Below are 25,544 nucleotides of genomic sequence, written 5' to 3'. Positions count from 1 at the left end.
CTTCAAAGGTCAAGGTCACACTTAGAAGTCAAATATCGAATTCAACCATAAAACAGATCGACCGGACTTTGTCATTCATCATGCAAATTTAAAATAACTCTCCACAAATGATTCCCATGAAGAGATGACATGTCGCGTGTATCACCCGTCTTCATACCTCAATGTCAAGGTTACACTTAGAGGTTAAAGTCAAATTTTGCCAGAATAAAGCCTGTCCGCATTTTTACTTTGTCATTCGTCGTGCAATTTTAAACTAACTTACCACAAATGAGTTCCGTGAGGATACGTCGTGTCTTCCCATTTAAAAGGTCAAAAGTCACCCAAATGCCAATTAAGGTCATAATTCAGCGCGTACGGACTGTTTCTTTGTCATATATAGTGCTATTTTATAATGACAACAAAATTAATGCAACACAAGAACTGACCGCCAGAGGAGACGGTGTGTCGCGTATACAATCCGTCTCCCTACCCAGAAGATCAAGGTCAAACATAGAACTCGAATAATTAATGTAGACATGAAACCGCTTGCTCGGACTGTTTCTTTATCGGTCATCATTTTTTAAATTACGGTTGTTCATTATTTTGAAATGTGTGTCATGTTTTACAACCGTCTCCCTACTTCAAAAGTCAAGGCCATGCATAAAGATTATTTTTAAAATAAAAAAGCCTTGCCGAATGCTTTCCGATGGTGGCGAGCCGATATCGATGGGCTCAACAACGTTAACAGTTACAAACAACCTTACATAAACACAATATTCTTCTGTATACGCATGCCCCTCCATCCGCCCAAATTAAAAATGCCATATAAGAAGCTTTAAATAGGGATACAAGTATTTTAAAGTAAAAATTACTTCAATACAATTTTGCCAACTGGAGCACTAGTTTCAGTAGATTTTAACATGGTGTGGGTTCATTACAAGGCATATAATAAAAATACATAGTGTACAAATAACTCTGTTTTTATGACATGATCATGTAAAATGATCGTCGACTACCGTTAATGTGTTATAAAAAGCACATAAACCTTGTAGAGAATTACAATTTCATTGATAAAAGTAAGTAGGCAAATTGAAAATTCCGATAAAAGATGTTTTACATCCGTTTGTGCGCCCCATACGACATTAAAAAATTCATTATAATTGAGACTAATTACCTTACGCAGTTTTATTGACCAACATCACACAAAGATATATTTTTTATCAAAGCATTACGAAATTATCATACATCTTTTATCCGATTATTGCTCATATCCGTCAAGCTGTAATATTTTTAGCCTGGTGGCTTAATATGTCATGCTATTTGAACTATCGCATGGATAGCATGTTCGATAATGTATATCGATTCGACATTCAATCCTTTCCCTTTATATAGCATATGCAATCGCATGCAATAGTATTTGCTTTCATTTAAAATTAATATTATACGCTTAAATATGAAGACGTTATAGAATCGTATGTATTAACAATCAAATACAATTTAATTAGCCCACATGTATAGTGTCGTGATCACTAACGTACATACCACAACGTTCATTCATTTACACGACCCATACACGATTGTGTGCTTACATCACGCACATCATTTACTCGTGACATACAATCTTTTTCAATGATATGTTCACGTACTTTCTGTCTGGCTGACTGTCATTGGCAAGAAGGAACTGATGAGGTAAATGAAAGGAAGCGGTCGAAGTACCAAGAACTGGCAGATATGTGCAAGGAGAGACGGTACACCACCTGGATCTTTCCTGTAGAAATAGGATGTAGGTCCTACCCTGCACAATCCGTGTAGAAAGCGCTAGACGCTTTGGACATCAAAGCATGGCTAGAAAAAGCTCTGTACGGACCCTTGGTAAGGCGGCAGAGAGGGCGACCAGTTGGCTCTGGCTACGACGCAATCAAACAACATGATAGCCATCACTGACGAGCAGTGCTTGATCGCTACTGCTTCCCCGCAATCAAGAGGGTGTTCCGCGATAATGGGCGAAACACCTGATGACTTTTGAACTCGGCTGAAGACGTCTGTGTTTCGCAGTAACCACTGTATCACTCAAAAATATTGCTTGTAATTGAACGCAAAAAAACGCTTAATTATCAAATTCAGTCTAAATCTTATTAGGTATATACTTCTAAATCGCAAACATCTCGAATACTGCACATCGCTTACACATTTAATAAATCTAATGCGTTTGTACATCCATATTACTTAGAATATTATTCGCTCACATATCAAGTATTCATATTTGTATTCTCTTACAAAGCACATTCAGTCGTATTTGCTTTGATATCACATACAATCTTATACTATTATAAAATACATAAGTATACATACAATCTTAATAATTCGATAACGTATTAAACAAGTTCGTATTACATACAATTTTTTTAATTAAATACGTGTATCATATATTATTTCATTCCTTTTCAATTAACATCCAATCTCATCCCATATGCATAGCACCTACTTTCTAATTTAGTGCAATGCCCATACAATCTAAATCGTTTGTAAAGCTAATACACAATAATTCGATTGCAAAGCACATACGCTCTCAATCAAATGCAATGCTAAACACACTAATTTGATTGCAAAGCACATACACTCTCAGTCAAATGCAATGCTAAACACACTACTTTGATTTTAAAGCACATACACTCTCAATCAAATGCAATGCTACACGCACTAATGTGATTGCAAAGCACATACACTCTCAATCAAATGCAATGCTAAACACACTTATTTGATTGCAAAGCACATACACTCTCCATCAAATGCAATGCTAAACACACTTAGTTGATTGCAAAGCACATACACTCTCAATCAAATGCAATGCTAAACACACTACTTTGATTTTAAAGCACATACACTCTAAGTCTAATTCAAAGCTGATAGACACTAATATGATTATAATCTAATATGACGTCACATAGACGTATTCCATATAAAATTATATATAAAAAGATTATATTTATATATGTATGTGTGTATGTCAAATTTTAAAATACAGCAGCCTTTTCTCTTTCACTTTCAGCTCTGTGGTGTTCGTTTTTACCATTCATACGTGTATCTCATTTGACAAAAATCGAAAGCGACATTCTCCGCGCTTCAATCAACTCTAAAGATTTTGACAAGAATCCCTGCGAGCCACATATTTCCCAAAACTGTTGTTAACATAACAGTAAAGCAAAAATATCGTTAGCGACAAGTGGTATTAAAAACCGTTACATATAAATACCTTCGCCCCTTAGTACTTCTATCTTTATCTGTTCGGGGGTCAAGGGGCCGCGTTTGATCGGGCTACTTCGGTATGTATGCGCCGCGCACAAAGGGGCAATGGCTGTTTTACTGAACGAAACTGGACATTTTGTGCGATAGAAATTCTAATGGAGCATGGTGATATATGCGATATGTTGAAGAACTCAATAAAACCTACAAACCAATGGCTAATTGTTGTCCGTAGCAATTAGGCGCACCTCGTGTCCGGAGATTTGATGACCAGTGGTAAAGATTGCGGTTTCTTTTTCTCACAGCGATTGTGCGCACTGTTTATTGATATATATGAATTTGCCGTATTGTCGTGAATCATTTTATACCGTACGGGAACTACTATATGACTTTCGTTTATATTTCCAGGCGGCGGATAGAGATAACATGGTCGATAATTTTGATAAGAAATTCATAAAGATATAGCTATTTTATTAAGTAAAGGAATAACTGACCAGCCATAGTAGTGCAATTGACTATGACTACCATAGGAGAATATTTCCCATGTAGCTCCTTTTAATTGTTTTTATCACTTTTAAACACTTGATGATCGTTCCGTGCCGTATTACAAAAATATGTGTCTTTAAAGTAACGTGATATTTAAGGCGCTTATATAATATATAAGTATAATATAACTAACGTAAAAACGAACTAAACTATGCTTTTAAACAAAATAATCAGTAAGTAATTGTATACTTAGGGGCAACTATTGTTAAGGATAATGACGCTGATAACATAATAATAATACTAATAACTAAATGACGAAAACAAATACAATATTTCCGGACACATTTACAAATAGCACACAATTTTGCAGTCGGGAAATTTGAGTTGTTTCCCTTTAATTAAACCAGAACACTTCGATCCAAAATAGGATGTTTTGTCAGATTAAATAAAGCAATAGACACTACAATACTAACGCACACATATACTTGCCCCAAGGCGCACACATAGAAAAACACTCTTGACCGCACATTCCGCGTCGTCACGTGCTTGACCAAATTGATTGACCTACATATGTACACATACACTCATAGACGGTATTGAAGGCATGTACATACAAAACTCCGTTTTTCGGCAATCCTGTTGGTTTTTCAAAAATGGGCGTCTGCGCTCGTATGACTTCTGCTGGAAGTGTTAGTCTCACTCTGGAAAAATGGGGCTTAATGCATGTGCGTAAACTCTCCTCCCAGATTAGCCCGTGCTATCCGCACAGGCTAATCAGGGACTAAACGTTCCGTCCAAAACGAACTTTTGTTATGATAAGACTTCCTTTTAAACGAAATATATGCTATAAAAGTATCTCCAAGATTAGCCAGTGCAGTCCACTTTACGCAAACGAAATAGCGCCGTTTGTTAAATATTGTTTTATTATATATGCATGTCACAGGGTGAGAAAATTGTGCGGCCAGTCCGGGACTCGAACCCGGGACACCTAACGACTGCTCTCCCGACTGAGCTAACCGGGCCTCCATACAACTTCTCCCCTAACGTGGCCAAGTTCAGACCGTGACATACACCCCCACTTGAATATGCATCCGTCCTCGAATACATGGATTCGGGGTTATATAATTAACCATGGGCCTCCGTAGGAATATACCAAGGTAAAGTCACGCCCCCCCCCCCCCCCCGTTGGGTGCCAAATGTCACAGGGTGAGCAAATTGTGCGGCTAGTCCGGGACTCGAACCCGGGACACCTCGCTAACATGGCGAGTGCTCTCCCGACTGAGATAACCGGGCCGCCACACAACTTCTCCCATAGCGTGACCAAGTTCAGACCGTGACATGCATAAATCACAAAATGCGACAGCAGTCACAGCACACTGAAGGTTATCTGTCGACCGATTCCGAGGTTAAGCGCATATAGCACTTTTATATACCAACGTAGCAACCATATTTAAATAGTATATTTAAAAACATAATTATATGTTACATAATTTAATGTTATACGTCAGTGAGCATATTTTTTTGGAGTTCAAAAGTAACTCTTTCAGATGCTTTGCGATTCTTATCCCAGACATTCTCTTGCTCTCAATGCATGTGAATGCCTTAAATGTGAATGTGTGACAGCGATTGTTCCTTCGTTTTGTTGACTTCGTCTTTTGGATTCTATTATGTTTACAATACAAACATTTTAATTTGTATTAGTTTAAATACGAGACGTTTTTGGCCATCCTTTAAGAATATTGGACACAATGATTATATTTTTTCTGTTCATGAAAAGTACCGGAATATCATATTCATACCAAATAAAAAATATGAATACTGATAACTGTATTGCTGCCATTCGGGGAGGCTAAGGGACATTATTGCGCTTAAAATAAGTGGTGTGTGGCCCAACATTCCAGGGTTCAAACGAGGTCGTGGGCCCATCGCGTTGTTAACAAGTATAAAACAGTTTTAGTGTACATGTATACAAAATGCATGTATCGTACATTGAAGAAATACGAGAAGACCAGTCGGATTATGTGGTCGGGACATGTTTTTGGCCAATAAAAATTCCTGCCTGTCGCAAGAAGGTGACTTCTTACGGTCAGTTGGCTAGTCTGCCTGTTTCGCCCGTCAGTTTATGATTGTATATTCATTATAACGCGCCGACCGATTTACTTATCACTGACCTCACAGGAAGATGGTAAGCTTGCCTGTTGTAGTATCGACGCATGTTAGCTTCGTCTGACATTGGATCGCGTATAACACGAATATAAATCATGTAGGTGTATTTATGTCAATGCCTCCCATATAATGATACTTTTATATGTCGATGTTGCTATACTAATGCATTCCTTTATGTCATTATGAACCGATCATAGCTATCTAAGTATATAAGACTGCCCCTTCTGTGTTTCCTGTACACAGTAATTCCATATAAAAAATTTCCAGACAGTCATTTGGAAAAATTATAAAAGAAATGGATACGTTTCATTTTCATACAACAGAAGCAGTTTGTTTTTCTTCTGAGGCTTAACAAGTCATTAAAAATCGTGTTGACAAGTCAACCACGCAACTCATGGCATTACTACATGTATTGGGTAATGGGTATTGAAACCCAAATATGTTCCACCTGCACCGTGGTCGTCGTAAAAAGCTGGAATGTCGAAAAGTCATGCTGTAAAACCAGAATGGATATACGTGTAAACCGTTACTGTCTCTCACTGTACAATGCAAGCCATAGATCGTTCGGAAACCAGTGGCATGAAGCCTCGCTATTCACAGACAACCTGCAACCCAAACCATCGAATGCCCAAACAGCATGTTGAAGCCAAGCATTTAGAATGCAAGACCATCTGATGCCCAAGCAGCCAGAATGTAAAACGACCAGACGACAAAACAAAAAATAATGCAAAACCGTCGAGTTTTGAGAAAATAAGAAATAAAAACCCAACAAACTCCTTAGCACAAACAATGCAAAACATAATAATTGAATGCCCAAAACAACATGGGTGAAAAAATCGCCGATTTTCAGAACAAAAGAGAGCAACACCTTGAACCATTAAAGATATCGAAAATGATCAGGCGTACTACTACCATGTTTGTCATATGAATTAAGTATTAGTCGGTGTCGATAAGAGTTTCAGATACTTCATAACTTAGTCTAGTTCCATGGCTTCCAGTCACATAATGAACAATGCCCCTACCTCTTTACAGACATCTCGCCATTCGAAGATGAGTGACCAAATAAAGTGTGTTGGTTATTTTCCACGTCGTGATAATTACAAAGTAGCACCGGACCTACTGGGGAGGAAATATTCCACTTTGTTAACGATGTTTGAATTGTTACACCGCGCCTTTAAATCAAAATCACTGTGGACATGAGGGAAACATTGTTTTGGAGACCCACATTTACCCGAATGACTAGACCCTGTTTTGTCCTGAAACACTCAAGTGTGCGTTTATGTAAACAGCGGCGAACCGTTGACATCTAATACTAACAATTCAACAATGATATCGTTCATGAAGAGGAATCTTCACAGAAATCATTTAAATACTTCCCTTTTCTTTAAATTTGAGGTCACGGCCAAGAATGCCCTACAAATTCATACGAGTATGCTTTAAGAAAATAATGCCAGGCGTTTGTTGAATGGTTAAATGCACATATTTCCGTCATTAACTGGCTTTGTGACATGTACAATCCAGTATGTAATGCTTGCATCTGAAGATCATTGATACAATTATCTGTCTTCTATAACTCATACATGTATGACATTACTTGCTTTATAATACAGCGAATAAGTTGAAAATCTATTTGTACATTAATGTATGTTTGACAGTAAAAAGACGATATGGGTACCATACCGTTGCTTCTGTGATAATATACACTTATTTCATGGATGCGCGGTGAAAAGTCAAAACTGTTTCCCAAGGAATCAGGGATGACTTTGGTACTGTTGCCCGAGGCCGACAGTTCCAAATGTCAGCCCTGATACCGAGGGACAACAGTTTTGACTGTTCACCAAGCATCCACGAAATAAGTGTTTTATTACCTAATAAAATTTCCAACATAGAAATAACAGCAAACTAAATTTTTATTAACACAACAGTAATCGATAAAATAAATAATTTTGACTGTTTAACTGTAAAATGACGTCATTTTTTTCGACGAAATGACGTCATTATTCCAGCAGGCAACAGTTCAAACTGTTGACCGGTCAACAGTTCGATATTCACCAGTAACAGTTTAAAACATTGCAAATTTCTTTTTCTACGAGCAAATAGCAAAAAATAATTAATTATCATTTATATAAGACATCAGGTAATAATAAACGATGATCGAGCGGATATGGCATGGCAAGAGAACAATCATATACCTCATAACTATACTCACATTGCCAAAAGAATCAATTACAGTTCATATTATTTCGTATATATCACAAAAGCATGGGAAATATTCCTTAAGTCTGTACTGTTAATGTTTGCGCTAGAAGTAATACAGGTTACGTGCATATTTGTATGTAAAAAAATGTTCTGTTCTTTAATACGACTCATGCGACCTTTTTCAACAACACATCCGAAAATTAACACTAGCCGAAAAGTTCGCTTTGGAAAAAACAGAACGCATTGGGTTGGATGGTAAGACACTCCTAGAAAAGAAAATTGAATCGTTTTGACTTTTTCTCAAGAGAAAAACAACTTTCTTGCGGTCAGTGCCAGACGGGCGCACTTTAAATTTATTCGCACAGATTCTTTGAAAGTGGTTTTATGTTTAACGTGCTCGTCCATTAACGTGTCTTCGACTCTGTTGGCGCCTTGAAATGGGAACGGACATGTGTATGCTTAATTTAAAAACGCATCAGGGGTTGGAACCGCTCCGTCTTTGTTGGTAAAAAACGGTCAAAGGTTTGGTTAAAGTGGTCAAGTATATAAAACTGTCCGTTATGTGAAACCAGAACCTCTCCGCCACACGCTACAGCTGTCAAAATGATGCTGGAGTCGGAAAAACGGTAAATAGAAAACACATGAATCAATGACCGGTTTACGGGGATGTTATGAGTGCAATGTGTTTTGCTCGGTTTTTGTTTACTTTGCGCGCCAGGCCACTGTCAAACGCATTTTTCTGCAGATTTTTGCAATGATTCGTATAGGTCTTGTTTCCGACAGCAGCATATTTGACGTGTTTGGCATTTCTCTGTTTACCATTTTATACACGATAGCGACGGGAACAGTTGGGTATTAGCAGGGTTGTTAATTAGACAGTGTCCGACACAAAAACAACAACAACAAAAGTCTGCCACTTGTAAGTTACATTCAGGGAAATGCATGTAGTAAAGATGTATTTCAATGTCGAAAGATTTAGATTTAGATAAATATCAAGTACATGTCAACACACAATACTTTATTGGCGTTTGTCCGAGCTAAATTGGAGTAGTTTAAATAATTTTGCATAATAAATGTTACACGTGACATGTTAATCACCTGTCGCGTACAATATCCTGCATGTGCTTAGTTCAAGGTCAAGATAAAACAAGAAATATCTTTAAAAAAGATATACGGCGTAAATAGTTTAATGAATGAGATCAAGGATAGCGAATGTCTTTTTCTGTGCAGTTCTTAGCTGCATCACACGCAGTACGGGATGTTACGGGGAGTTTTCGCGGCTTATTTTACATTATAACATATTGCTGGTCATAAACCTATAGATACAAAACAGAAAACCAAAAGAAGAATGGAAGTGAAATTTAAACATATGAGTCAACCGGCCACACGAGAAGTATCCGTATTTATAGGCGCGTTCTTCGAACAAACCTGTTTTAGTGGTTTGTCGGGCATTGCTATTTGATTCGATTATTAACAGTATCAATTATCATCGTGCTAATGCTTAAAGTGATATTATGGGCATTTTGCACTGTTGAATTGAGCTGAAAAGAATTAACAGGTCAAAATAGTTAGTTAAAATGTGGTTACTGATTAATTATCTGCAACTCACCTTGCTACCAGTTGTTTATAAAAAAATATTTTATATTCGATATTCTTACGTGACCCACCCAGTCCTGTAAGCTGAAATGATCCGTAAAACAATTTCGTGTCTTTGTGTCGTATGAACAAATCTGCACTAAAACTAAATTTAGGTTCAACTCGTAAACGCATGATCAGTTGTCAAACGAAAGTACGGTTGATATTCAAATGCATTATTTTTCTCTTTCTGGTATATTGTTTTAGTATGATGATGCTGCATTAATTAATATAAGTGTATATGAAGTAGAAACATCAAAAATAATCAACGGTTGCGATAGACACCTATAAACTGTTACATGCTCATAATATCACTTTAGTACATTAGGCAATATGGACGAATAATTATTGTTAAATTTATCAACAATAATATTTATCATTGTATTGTTGAAAACACATTAAGAATCTATTATTTACATACCATAATTATATTGCTGAATATCTTCATTTAACATATTTCTGGTCTAAAGAAAATTCCAGGTCACCTAGTTCACGGATAGCGTCTTTATTATATAGCGATTATTTTACTGGCCGCCAACTCCGGTGATGACCTGTATATAAACTCTGAATGTCCGCGAATTGACCCGATATACCTCGCGGGTTGAAATGCAATGCTTTAAAGTGAGGCCTCGCTTCCATTGCTCTTTATACTTTTACATGTTAACATGTTGACAGGAATAAGGAAGTAAGTACTAAATATGAGAACATAGCCTTTTAAGTATAAACGCTCTTGCGCTGGTAATACTCTGAAAATAAAAGGTGTACGCACAAACTGTATTGATGTCGAGAATTGAGTGTAAAACTGTTCTATCTATTAAGCCTTTTCATTCGAGATAAAATTGTTTCATACAGTAAAACAGTGTTACAAAGACGCGGATATGTTTCCAATGTTCTGGTGGTATACTCAAATCAGCCAATGGAATAAATGAAGTGTATTCATTCGTACCTAGCCGCGGGAAATTTTATTGGAATTTTATTGGACACTTACAAAGGTCAGGCTAAGGTGAAAAGCTGGCTTATGCAGCTTACGCCGAATTATAAGGATAAATGGCAAAATACCAAGCCTTCTTCGCCAACTACAGCCTCCTCAACTGTGTCTAAGTGGTATACAGGCATATCAATCACCTTTGGTTATGTCCAAATAAGTATATTTTGGTTACCAACGAGGACATGATATACGTATGAGTGGCGAACTGAAGCAACGTCAGAAGAATATACTTACGAATGGGCAAAGACATGTGCACATCCGGTGGTCATTGCCCGATATGGGACAGGTGGCGATTAAAAAACCTCGGCGTCGCCAGAGGGTTCAATGGCAAGACATCGCGAGGATGTGTGGCCAATAAATCGCAAATTTTATTGGGACATTTGGACATATTTTAAATGGACCACAGCATAAAATACTAGCTAAATTATCATAGCAAATTGGAGTTTTTGTGTATAATTACCGGAAATCACTATATGCTTGGTGGACTTAATGAAACATAATGTAAAGCGTTCGTCAGAAGCCATCTGTTGCACGATGAGTTGGCGACTGTCAAAAATATTTGTGAATACTTTTTTTTCCATTTACAGATGTATTTAATGAGAACATTCTATATCTGTGAAAAGGGTGTTGAATGCATATGCGTAAATTGTCACCCGAGGTTAGGCTTATCAAAGACAACACTTTCCGCTTTTACTATATTTTGTCTTTTAAATAGTCTCTTCTTAGCAAAAATCCAGTTTATGCGGAAAGAGTCATCCCTGATTAGCCTGTGTGGACTGCACAGGCTAATCTAGGACGATACTTTACGCATATGCACTGAACCCTCTTTTTACAGAGCGCGGCTAAAATATATATGCAGATGTCTAGATCTACCTAGATCTAGTATATATGGAGATGTCTAGATCTACCTAGATCTAGTATATATATGGAGATGTCTATATCTACCTAGATCTAGTATATATATATATATATGGAGATGTCTAGATTTACCTAGATCTAGATATACGAAGATTAAGTTTCCATACTTTGATTAATATATGCCTGCATTTGAGCAGCTATGTTGCAAGCTTACGCATGTTTTTGCGTTTTGATTAAGTGATTCAACAAATAATGCAACTACAACATAATTAATTTCCTCATTATATTCTCTACCACTTTTCGTACAATTTGAGTTATTAAGCGGATGCAAGGCTGCAACTTGATACCAAACTCTTTCAGTGCTGTAACCGAAACTTGAAGGCCTTTGCAAACAGTTTGGATCCAGATGAGACGCCACAGAACGTGGCGTCTCATCAGGATACAAACTGTTTGCTATTCTGATAGTATTCTTTGATAAAAAATCGAAGAAAATGCTAATTTTAGAAATTAAGCAGACGACATTTTAGCAGATGACAAATATCCCAGCATGCAAAGCGCTAAAGGTGTACAGATTAGCACGGTGTCGCATTCCTATGCTATGGACGTACAATAGATGTGTTTCATCACACATAGCTGAACGTACAGAAATATGAACGAAGCGAACAGCAGAAGAAATATGAACGAAGCGGTTTAAAGCAGTTATCTTTATTTCATAGTATGTTTAATAGTAAAGGGTTTTAAGAGTGTTACTATTGTTCAAACAACATTATTTTTTATGGCGCTTAACGCGTCAACTAATGTCTTCCTCCGCTAATTCGCCGCCAATCGTGATATATCGGCTATCTCCGCCGCCAATCGTGATACATCGGCTATCTCCGGACATGATTTATGTAATAAATCATCTAATGATCCAGAGTGATTCGCCGCTAGAAGGCAAGGTGAATAAATCGTCCAATGATCCAGAGTGATTCGCCGCTAGTAGGCAAGGTAGGTCTTCTGTTCAACCTCCACCGTTTCGTTCAGCTTGTTTCGATCATTCATTTACCCTCCGTAGTTGGTGATCCCTGCATTCTTGGAGGACTGGTTCAGTCGCTTGGTCGACTTCTCCTAAGGGTCACTTTAGTAGTGGCGCTTGATTGTGTGATGTCTTGAAATGTACACGTTGAAACAGTACAGTACTCCAAAATATTTGAAAATAGACATAACAACTGCCTATCATTTGAAAAGCAGAGAATAAACTTCGTATGGTGGGTGATTTTGTTACAAAAGAATTGAATTGAATATTGTAACTTCGTGTAATTTTCATTAAAATGACACGGCACTACTATACTTGAAGCTCTAAACTTCTGCGACACGTTCTAGGTACTCCTTTTAACGCAGTGGTTGGGTCTTGGACCACTCGCTTCTCACCTCAACCTGTGACTCACATTCCCTAATGTCATCATTGGCGCGGATGACCTTATAAACTTCGACGCGCACAAACGCCCACGCGCCCGTAGCCTAGAAAGATGGCATCTATAGAAGATTGAGCATGCCTCACGTTGGTTTAATTTAAACATATTTAATGTTAATGTGCAGTGTTTTACTAGTTGTTTTCAAACAAAGCTACAGAACAAAATGTTAGCATGCCTTCAGACAGTTTCTAGCATTGAATATAATCACTCATATCGGAAATAAAGTCTTCGGATACGAGTGTTACCTTGTTTATTCAAAGTATTCATAGGAATGTAGTGCAATAAGTCACTTAGGACTATTAACAGGTTCGCACTTTGTATTTGATGATCCTTGAAATGATGGAAAGCAAACAGAAAAAAATGATGTAACTTTACATACAGCTGCAAACAATGAATGAAAAGTGTGCTGCTTTATATTATATTTATTTATTACTAAATCATTCGCAGATGGGCAATGTGTCGACCATTTAAAACATTTATCCAGTCGTCTGGCACGCGTGTGAGGCTGTAATAGGTAATGTGAGAGCAAGCTGTATGTAAATTTATCTATAGACATGTGCCGGTGATAAGTGTTCATTTGAATGTTAATGTTACTTACGTCGTAGATCTATGCTCAGATGTTATATATTAATGTTGATAACAACCCACCTCTTAATGGTGACATATTTTATATTTTACTCCTCAGCGACCAAAGATTAAAAAAAGCCGAACCAGTGGTGAAATCATAAAGGCATGTTTTTGCTTAACAAAGGCGCATAAATCATAATGTTATACAGTTTACCTACGTCAGTCAAGGCCGGCCCATTAACCTTTAATAAGATTTTCGCTGAAATGACATAGAAAGGCGACTTTGTATGGTTAAATCTCGATAGGCAATAATGCTGTGCTGAAGTGCTGAATATGATTAGAAAAGGGGTAGGGGACGAGTTTGATAAATAGTCACTTTACTAGTACGCAACTGTTGGACTTTATGAGTCAAACGCTGATTTTGATGTGACTTTACTTACTTAAATAAACAAAAAATATCACCTAAGTTTCATCCTAATGTACAGTGTAATCGTGCTGATGGTATTGTATACTGCTTTTGCAGCGTTGTTCATCTATATGCCTATCAAAAAGCTGTCTAAACTATGGTTACTCACTAAAACGATGACTTTTGTTTCAGTATTATGTTCACTTAACTCATCATCAACAACAACATCATGATAAAAATGATGATGATGATGATGATGATGGTGGTGGTTGTGGTGGTGGTGGTGGTGGTGGTGGTGGTGATGATGATGATGATGATGATGATGATGATGACGAAGATGACGACGACAACAACAACAATAATAAAAATAATAGAGAGCTAATAATTGTGGCAATTGAAGTAACAGTCAGAAAAGCAGTGGTCATAGAAGTGTAGTAAGTTGCAGCATAAATAATTAGATCCAAATTATACATGCTCATACATAAGACCAGATGATGGGCGGGATAAATGCCCTTTTATCTTGAGAAATGTGATTATTTCACGCTGAATTCCTTACATGATTAAAATCCCATGTCTGGCCTTTGTTGCTACGTAAGAAAAACGATAATTAAATGTATAAGATGGTGCGAGTTAAGTCCCCTATACCATGAAACATAATTGTATGCATTTAAAATGTATACATTTACTGATATACATTATGACGATAAATAATTCCTTGTCAAGCAGATGGTCTATTTAACTAGATTCTGTTCTTATAAGACTGTTCAATTTGAAATTACGCGCGCTCTAAACAGGTATTGCCAATCGTGCTGCATTAGTTTATATACAATATTTTCCGCGTAAATGTCAGTTGTCTCTGTGGCGCAATCGGTTAGCGCGTTCGGCTGTTAACCGAAAGGTTGGTGGTTCAAGCCCACCCAGGGACGAGATTTTTTGTCTACTTTTATTTGTTTTATATTAAATACATATCCTTAAATTGTACGTTATTACTTGCGAGCACGATAAAAACCGATATTTTGCAACTAAGTTCAATTCTGATATGATCTGATATTTTAGCAATTGAAATTATAACAATATTTTACTACGCTATGATCAGGTGCTGTGCGAGAATTCAATTTACGCTTTCAATCACAAAATATGTAGTTAAACAACAATAATAAGATCAAATATGTTACAGATAGATCTTATATTAAAAATATACATTAACCCATTTATGCCTAGTGGACTCTCCCATTTTTCTAAATTAGATCAATTTATTTCCAAAAATAGGGATGTGTAGTATATTTATTTCATTTATTTAGAATATTTCTTACAGAAATTCCTTTAAGCAAGCAGCTTAGACCCAGATGTGACGCCGCATCATGCGGCGTCTCATCTGGGTCAACGCTGTTTGCTAAGGCCTTTTTTCTAGACGCTAGGCATAAATGGGTTAAAAAAAATAATATGGTATCAATCTGTAGAAACTCGTGTGGTATATTAAGATATATCTTAAATAAGATGGATCATCTATTACTCGCATGGTACAAATGTATAATAAAGCAATAAAATCTCAAATAGATAAAAGCAACAATAAAATTGTGAGTTATGTGTGATATTCTTGAATCTTCTGGTAGACATTAAAACAGTGCTATCATTCGTTCGATGGTACCAATAAACACATTGATACTCAATTACCAATAAACACATTGATACTATAATACCAATAAAAACAATACTTCAGCCACGACAACAGCAGCGATAAGCAGTAATGGGTTATGATGGCCGCGGAAATGGTCTCTCCTCCTTCCAAGAAGAACGTTTCGGTAAATAGTTTTACATTCACATTTGTAATTATTGTCTCGATGAAGCAATATATTAAAAAGATGAAAGGGTACAAAGTAAATACCTGAGATGATAGCCAAACCTTCGTTGAGGTATTTTGACAACCCGACTTCCGAGTACGGATTTAAGTGGGCAGATTTATTGTTTTTATTTCATAACTAGCCCACGGTCGGGTTTGCTATGTCACTTTCCCGGATGTCGTAGTTATATTTCTTTTGTAATTGTATAGGTCATTTGCGCATTTGTTTAATTTGTATGTGTATGGTTATTGGAAATGAGAAACTACGCAATTGAAAATTAAGTATTAATGCAATATATTCAACATCATTTGTATTCGAGTATTCATTAGTAGTAGTAGTAGTAGTAGTAGTAGTAGTAGTAGTAGTAGTAGTATTAGTAGTAGTAGTAGTAGTAGTAGAAGTAGTAGTGGGGGTAGTAGTAGTAGTAGTAGTAGTAGTAGTAGTAGTAGTAGTAGTAGTAGTAGTAATAGTAGTAGTAGTAGTAGTAGTAGTAGTAGTAGTAAGGGTATTTGTTGTCGGTGTACTTGTTGTAATATAGAATATAAATATGGTATTGGAAGTAGAAGACATAGAGGTAGTATTAATGTCACGTGATTTGAACACAGTAACTAACGTCTAGACAGACAGTCCATAAGTTTTATCATGCCATTTAGATAGTTCCAAACGACATTATACTTCACCTTTCAACGATTACATTTTCCTTAATAATCTTTTAAACAACGGATCCCTTCTGTAAACAGAAAAATAGCCAACGCAGCGATTTAGGGGCTCAGGTTGACTGCGATGAAGAATGTGCGGTAATCTGCGATCCCTTGAGACCCCAATATACCCACTTTTACGAGACCCTAGTCTCAAAGGCGACCCGCTAACAGCCCTTTAACCCCCTCGCATACTTCCGTCCAATGGTCGTCGGATATTTATCTTTAAAAAAACGCATGCATTGGACGGGTCGTAAAGACAACAAACACTAGAGAGTGAATGGGGGTATTATGACCCGGTCAATTATTTTACTTAACAGTGTGAACAGAAACCAAACTCGTCATAAGAACAAACAAATATAAACAAACCCTCGAGGGTATTCTTAGCCCGCCTAGAGCCCTTTCTCTGTTACTGTACTATTATCTTCAAACCAAAGCTCGCATCGTTTCCGGCCAATATATGTACCAGTTATAGCCCGTATAGAGGTGAAGGGTTCAGCTCATGGGAAACACGACGAAATGTAAATCTGGAATTGCGCAATCACTCGCAATTGTTACATCAAAATCCACAAATGAAAGTGAATACCACTCGCTCTGATCTTTGTATCAATACTATCAATGGGCGAGGTGGTATTAAACTGTATCTATTACACCGGAAGGGTTCTTCTGTAACAAAATCACGGTAAGGGGTCATAATAAAAGTGGACTTCTGTTTAAATTCCCGTGGGATTATAATGCCTAAATATTGATATTTACAGATGAATAATTGTGACCGTATCCGGTGTAAAAATTGTTTTAATCGTCTAGTGACTCTAGTCGATGATAGGTTGTTAGTGTATTAGACGTGCTAAAAACAGCATTGCTAGAATTAATGTACTTGCTTTCAGATTTTCTTTTTTTTTTAATATGATAAAATAAATTTACAAAACTGAATAAATACGATTATATTTAAATAATTATAATAACAAGAATAGAAAAACAGTGATTGCATTGTGTTATTATAACTTTCAAAAATTAAACAAAAATAAAATATTCATACCATAAATTTTAAACATGTTCAGATTTGAGGGACAAAAATGCGTCGACTTAAGCGTATGAATTCAGTTTCTGCCACAATGACTAAAATAATATCAAAACAAGGGCTGTTTGTAAAACGTGCATGCCCCCCATATGGGCTGTCAGTTGTAATGGCAGCCATTGTGTGAATACATTTTTTGTCACTGTGACCTTGACCTTTGACCTAGTGACCTGAAAATCAATAGGGGTCATCTACCAGTCATGATCAATGTACCTATGAAGTTTCATGATCCTAGGCCTAATTATTCTTGAGTTATCATCAGGAAACCATTTTACTGTTTCGAGTCACTGTGACCTTGACCTTTGACCTAGTGACCTGATAATTAATAGGGGTCATCTGCCAGTCATTAAAATCAATGTACCTATGAAGTTTCATGATCCTAGGTGAAAGCATTCTTGAGTTATCATCCGGAAACCATTTTACTATTTCGAGTCACTGTGACCTTGACCTTTGACTTAGTGACCTGAAAATCAATAGGGGTTATCTGCCAGTCATTAAAATCAATGTACCTATGAAGTTTCATGATCCTAGGCGTAAGCATTCTTGAGTTATCCTGAAACCATTTTACTGTTTCGAGTCACTGTGACCTTGACCTTTGACCTGAAAATCAATAGGGGTCATCTGCCAGTCATGATCAATGTTCCTATATAGTTTCATGATCCGAGGCGTAAGCATTCTTGAGTTATCATCCGGAAACCATTTTACTGTTTCGAGTCACTGTGACCTTGACCTTTGACCTAATCACCTGAAAATCAATAGGGATCATTCGCCAGTCATGATCAATGTACCTTTGAAGTTTCATGATCCTAGGCGTAAGCATTCTTGAGTTATCATCCGGAAACCATTTTACTATTTCGAGTCACTGTGACCTTGACCTTTGACCTAGTGACCTGAAAATCAATAGGGGTCATCTGCCAATCATGATCAATGTATCTATGAAGTTGCATGATCCTAGGCCTAAGCGTTCTTGAGTTATCATCCGGAAACCATCTGGTGGACGGACCGATGGACGGACCGACCGACATGTGCAAAACAATATATCCCCTTTTGTTCGAAGGGGCGCTTAATAGAATAAACTGAAACGTAGCTTGTTACAGAGTGTGGCCGACGTTCATGGTTTGCGTCTGCGCACAAAGGGGTGCCAATGGTCCCCATTCCAGTATGCGGACTGGTGAGGGGTTTATCGCGATAAATGATAGCGGAACAGTGCTCGAAGTGGTTCAGGTGTTAATAATGACCAGGGTTACGTCAGGACGGCGGTCAACAGGTTCCGTGACCTTAGACTGGTCAATGAGGGGCATAAAAACGCAGGCGTTCGCAAAACAAGAGCCTTCTTTGTTTAACCTATTTATGCCTAGTGGACACTCCCATCTTTCTAAATTGGATCAATTTATTTCCAAATTTAGGGATATCAAGTATATTTATTTATTATTCCATATTTATATTTAAAATATTTCTTACAGAAATTCCTTTAAGCAAAAAGCGCAGACCCTGATGAGACGCCGCATCATGCGGCGTCTCATCTGGGTCTACGCTGTTTGCATAGGCCTTTTTTCTAGACGCTAGGCATAAATGGGTTAAAAATAAAAATCAACGTAGCAGATGTAAAATATTATTTTTCTTAAAGATTGTACAAAAAAAGTGTTGGGCTAAAACAGCGGAAATAGCTAAAAAAAAAAAGGCCGATAACAGATAATTCAATGGCCACCCGTTAGATAAATAGTGGATTCATAATTATGTAGTGTCAACGGAAACGGCTTAAAGTCTAAATGTAGATACATGTTTCGAAACTATTTGACTGATTTACACCGAGAATAATGTCGCACTGGATACGCAAATAGGGGTTCGGAGGTTTAACTCCACACTGCACTGTACTCGCCTATCAAATAAGACATCCAAATAAGACATCAATAGGAGTTGATTTCCATTTTTGCTACTTGCAGCATGCTTCAAGACAAATCTCGCATTTTAGTATGGTAAGAAGTACCAGTACCGGACATCCGTAGATACTCCTACATCACAACACGCACAACGGCGACATAGCGTTCGGGAAAATGTATATGGATGGGAAACCAGTCTACTAGTATTACCCAATGTCCTCAGTTTGACCGATATTTAACAGACACAGTCTGAATAGTTAACAGGAGGGATTGCAAAAAAAAATCATCCACATTCAGGGGGCAGACGGATGGGTGACCGATTCAACGGCGCAGACGCATCAAAAATCATCCTCAAAGTTTCTCAAGCGGCCATAAATTCAGCGTACAAGTGATGATATCTACAGAACGCCGTAGAGTGTTGGTCGTTAGATGCCCCGTTGCTCCCGCATTAAATTTGGAATGGGGACCATTATGATCAGGAAAGAGAACAATGAATTCCTTGAGTGGACTCTCGATTAGAGGTGACGGAGGCGGCCATCGGAGGTCAGACATCCGGGTCAGTCCGGATGAGAGGTTGCGTAAGGTTCCGTAACTGTTGCTGTCTTGGGAAGCCGCGGGGACTGCGGGGATACAGGCAGATCTAGATTGTGGACGGTGCAATTTACTTTCTACAGCAATGGCAAAAACCAAGATTTTTCTAATAATTTGGAAAATATTGAAGAACTAGGTTCATGCTGGAGTATTTAAGTAATTATTTGATTAATTAAACTGCGTATTCTAATAGAATAACTCTGTGTACTCTGGCTTGACAAACGCCGTCATAAAATTTATGTCTCTATTTTTTGTATTAACATTGAAATCCTAACCGGCCGAACCGAAATTCCACTTTTGTTAACTTTGACCCGCCGACGCGACCCGAATAATTGTTTCGATCCGTTTGAACCATACAGGATATAAATTGTAGCCACTTTGAGAGAAATGTGTGTACGACGACAGACTGCTCAGCAAATTTAGTAGGTACAGATACGAAACACATACAATCTAGATAAACTTGACGTAAGTTGGACGGCCCAGACGGCCAAATTAATTCGTTACGCAACGAGGTTTGAGCACTCAGAGAATTGGGAAAGTATTAACAGGCCTGTGAACGGTGGAACACCCGTTGATTTAATACTGTTCAAATGACCCAAGAAAGAAGTTAATATATTGAATTAGAAACATGCTGGTGTGTGGGCATAACTGACTCGGATATTATCCTCCAGCCAAGTCGAAAGTTTTCGAGGCGATTTTTGACGAGAGCAATTTCAATAGTTTATGTGCGTTGTTATGTTTTCCAAATGATTGGGCATATAGACCTTTGTCAATGATATGTTAATGTATGTATATGTATGTTTAAACCACAGGTGGTTAGCGTGTGGCTATGATATTTACTAGTAAAAACATCATTTTGAATGGAAAATAATCAAATTTTTACGAAAAATCAACTTTTCTGGAAAAAAAATCACTATCAAAATTAATATAATTATATACATGTATATAATATATACAATTATGTTTGATAGTGATTTTGTTTCAGAGATGTTGAGTTTTCGTTATCATTTTATGTTTTTTTAATTTAAAATGATGTTTTTACTAGTTAATAGCATAGCCACACGCTAACCACCTGTGGTTTTAAATACTAGTAATACGTGACCTTGTAATTCAGCGATATAAGAATTCTGAACATGAACCTAGCACAGACAATACGCATTTGAAATAAAAGAGCATAGAGCGTGTTTGTTTCAGACTGAAGCTAGTGGTCGAAAGTGTAACTTCCAGACCATGTAGCACTCGGAACTACTTTGTGTTTAAAAATTAGTAAATCCAAAATAGTTTTTTTTGTGTTTTGGAGGTAACGAGTCAGCATTTCAAAACATGGAATGTCCCTTTTCTTTAAAACAGTCCAGTCAAAAAATGTCGCGATTTATATTTTAAATATTTCAGATAATGTTAATTATACGAAAAAATAGTGGATATAATAAATGATTTATGTCCGAGTATGTTTGAAAAAGTATAATTTAAAACTTCAATTTATAAAATGCACACATACCCTCGGTATATGCTGGTATGTAACCGATCTTTCAATTTAGCAGTGTATCGTTGTCGACGTGACGCTTGAGAGTGAAACGGTAGAAATATTCAAATAAAAAATATGTGAAACTATATAATGATTACTCAGAAACCGCAATAAAAGTTCACACAAATATAGATGTCGGAAAAAGTCGAGACATGAACAATAAGTAAGATTTTGAAACATCTTTAATAACTTGAAAAATAGACATGGAAAGCAAAACATGTGTGTCATAAATTTTGGTACAAGTGGATACAATACATACCAAACTAAGTACATATACTTCATTTTAGACTACGCATCAAAAATTATATGCTTTGATTTCTGCGTATATGCATACTGTTCAGAGAACGCTATCATGTTATTGTATCAACATGTACTACCGCGGCACATACAGTGGTAACTTTGCGCCGTTTTAGTTAGGAGAGAAACGATCAATCCCCGATAATGACGAGTGTAACGTAAACTCATTATGTTTATATTAAAATAAATTATTACATGCTTCACCCGGTAACCGCAATAAGCCTTCTTAGAAACTTTGATCCCGCCTGAAGATATCAACGCTCTGTTGTCCGTAATTGGGCGGGTTTAAAGTATACATAAGTCGATATGTTGCATTCTGAGCAACATGGCTAGATTTTTCTGATTGATCGTTTATATCCTTACATCAGATCATTCAATAATGTGCATAACGAGGAATTTTCAACATTAAAGGGATAGCCAGCTATTGAGGGCCAATAATTAGGGGGATGTCAATATTTGATACCAATCCGACTTTCCAGCATTCCTTTTGATTCGCGGATGGTGAAATGTCGTCCGATTGTCAGCTCGGTGGATTAGGTGATTTAGTTCGAAACTTTCGCACCTAAAACGGTATTCTTTCGGCCAGATCAAAGGGAACGCGTTCGTGTATTTATTCCGCCCAATTTACACAGATATTCGGACAGGTGACTTGGTCAAAGTCAGTATCCCTTCTAAATCCGATATTCCAATTACTGTTTTGTTTCTTTACACAGCCATTGAAATGTGCGTGTAAAGCCATCACTTCAAAGGCCTGTGTGCAATACCATCTATAAAGACCCCTTCTATACCTGACAGGGCCCCTTTTGTATCAAGTTCCGGGGTGGTCCCGCGAGAGACACCTTGATTGCTGTCAATGTAATTTAGTCGCCTTTTGACACAGAATTTACGTGTAAAAAATAGTAAATTTACCGGTAAACAATTCACGGTCGCCATTTTGATGCCAACTTTCGCACCTCAGTTATGAAGATCGAACAATATGGCCACTTCGTTGTTTGCCAATTGCAAGCGTTTTACCGTTTTGGAAAGCCGTTATGTGGATATCAAACACTAAATGTACTAAACGGGTTATATTACACATAATTGTACGATGCTTAATATCAATTTTATTTCTTTTCAAACTGCAAATATTAAAAATGTAAATAAAAGCATTATAAGTCGAAATGAAGAATTGGATGTAACATTAGTAAACATACTTATCTTGGAAATCAATGAGTTTATGAGAGAGCGAGCAATCGAAAAAACACACAAACAATTGACTTAATAAAATGTAACAAAATAATTTATGTAATAAATTTATTCATATAATTATAAATAAAAATAAGTGTACAGTTTATGCATTCATGTATGCGTATTAGGAAAATGTTTAATTCGTATGCGAATGCTTGGAAATTTAGTCACGTCTTTACCTTGAATATGACAAGAAAAGAAATCTGGCATTATAACCGACCCGGTTGCACTCGAAATCAAAAGCATGTACCGGTACACGATTTCTATATGTGTTTCATGGTATTATTTAGAAAACACAGTTTGTGGTTTGTGGTCTACGTGCTTAACTTCTGTACCCCAACCTTGTTGATTCATGCAACCGTGTGAAAAATAAATATGTTAGAAGTGCTCCGAAGAAGGTTAACATGTAAAGGTTTCCGACACTCAACAGTACCATTGTCACTTTCGTTTTGTTTCTATTCTATCATTCAAATTGGGTCGTTTTAATACGTCGTTAAATGTTTGATTTTGTCTAAAAGATGTGCTCATAATTTTTTTAAAGTCCAATACTTGTAGACTTTTATTCATCTTTGGACTCGATCCGTTATTGTGTCGCAAGCAGTGAAAACAAGCCATGGGCATTTGGTCCGCAGTGCTATTCAAAGCTGGGTATCTTTCATTTTAAAGACAGTATAATATGACATATTTGGCAGAACGATTTCCTTAAATATCTATTGACAAGCATTTATGTGTTACTTGATTCCATATTCTTTTATTGGAGTGCATGTTACCAAAGTCCAAGACATTGTATCATCGTTGGTGGTCGAGACATAGGATATAAAGAGCAGGTTTCGGTGGGTCACTCCGAGGTAGTCACGCGATAGAGTTAGATAGATACCCCTTACAGTATTGCGTTTAAAACGCCAATTACCCTCTTTAACACTGTTAACCTTGAGTGACCTTGGGTTTATAATTCATCACACTTTCTATCATATAGTAATTAAATATACTTAACTAGGAACCTGGTTGAAAACGCGTGGGAAATATTGAAATACATGAAAAATTGATAAGAGATGTCGATCTACGGTATTTTGAGTATACATGTAATTGAGTCCATTTTTGTAAACCGACGGAGCATTCTTTGATACAAACAAGTTTTCTCATTTCATGTGACACGTCTCCATGTTATGACATGCGTTTAAATTTAAATGAGTCGCGTTCTGAGAAAACTGGGCTAAATGCATGTGTGTAAAGTGTCGTTCCAGATTAGCCTGTGCAGTCCGCACAGGCTAATCCGGGACGATACTTTCCGCCTTAACTGGATTTTCGTGTAGAAGAGACTTTCTTTAAACGAAAAATACCATACAACCGGAAAGTGTCGTCCCTGATTAGCCTGTGCGGACTGCACAGGCTTATCTGGGATGACACTTTACGCGCATGCATTATGCGCAGTTTTCTCAGAACACGACTAAAATATTCATACATTATGCATTTGAACCAATCGTTTAATATAAAAGCATATAAAAGCATTGTGCATTAGTTCAGTAATTTTGCAGAAAACACATAGACATGAAGCTTTAACATTGTAGACAGAACTTCAGCATATAACACTAACTTAGAGACGTTATGGTATATGAGATTAATTTATAAGTGACGCTCAAAAGCAAATAGCCTTGAAATCTGCCACTCCAACGTGTTATCAGTGTGCTTTATTGAAATGTGCCACTCCAACGTGTAATCAACGTGCTTTATTGAAATGTGCCACTCCAACGTGTAATCAACGTGCTTTATTGAAATGTGCCACTCCAACGTGTAATCAACGTGCTTTATTGAAATGTGCCACTCCAACGTGTTATCAACGTGCTTTATTGAAATGTGCCACTCCAACATGTAATCAATGTGCTTTATTGAAATCTGCCACTCCAACGTGTAATCAATGTGATTTATTGAAATCTGCCACTCCAACGTGTAATCAATGTGCATTATTGAAATTTGCCACTTCAACTTACGACATGTAAGTAAATGTGCTTGTTTTGTCTCCACAATCAGCCCATACAACTAACGGCATGCAAGTCAATGTATTGGCCACTCCAACCAACGACATGTAAGTTCAAGTGTTGGCCATTCCAACTTAAGTCAATTTATCGGCCTTTCCAACCTACGACATGTAAGTAAATATATCGGCCACTCCAACATACGACATGTAAGTTTATGTATCGGCAAACCCAACATTCGATATGTAAGTTTATGCATTGGCCGCTCCAACATACGACATGTAAGTTTATGTAACGGCCACTCCAGTTCATCACATGTAGGTTAGTGTATCGGCCACTCCAACCTACTACATGTTAGTCAATGTATCGGCCACTCAAGCATACGACATGTAAGTTTATGTATCGGCAACTCCAGCCCACGACATGTTAGTCACTTTATCGGCCACTCCAACC

At 37.2% G+C, this 25,544-nt stretch overlaps 1 non-coding gene across 1 annotated transcript; it reads left to right on the top strand.

The window, feature by feature from the left end:
* The first annotated feature begins 14,833 nt into the window (after positions 1-14,833).
* Trnan-guu (transfer RNA asparagine (anticodon GUU)) lies at positions 14,834-14,907 on the top strand. The gene has a single exon. It is a non-coding gene; the product is annotated as a tRNA-Asn (tRNA).
* Positions 14,908-25,544: the final 10,637 nt, after the last annotated feature.

Source organism: Dreissena polymorpha, chromosome 1 (genome assembly GCF_020536995.1).
Source record: "Dreissena polymorpha isolate Duluth1 chromosome 1, UMN_Dpol_1.0, whole genome shotgun sequence".
NCBI classification, from domain to species: domain Eukaryota; kingdom Metazoa; phylum Mollusca; class Bivalvia; order Myida; family Dreissenidae; genus Dreissena; species Dreissena polymorpha.
This window is presented reverse-complemented; position numbering and strand designations above follow the sequence as displayed.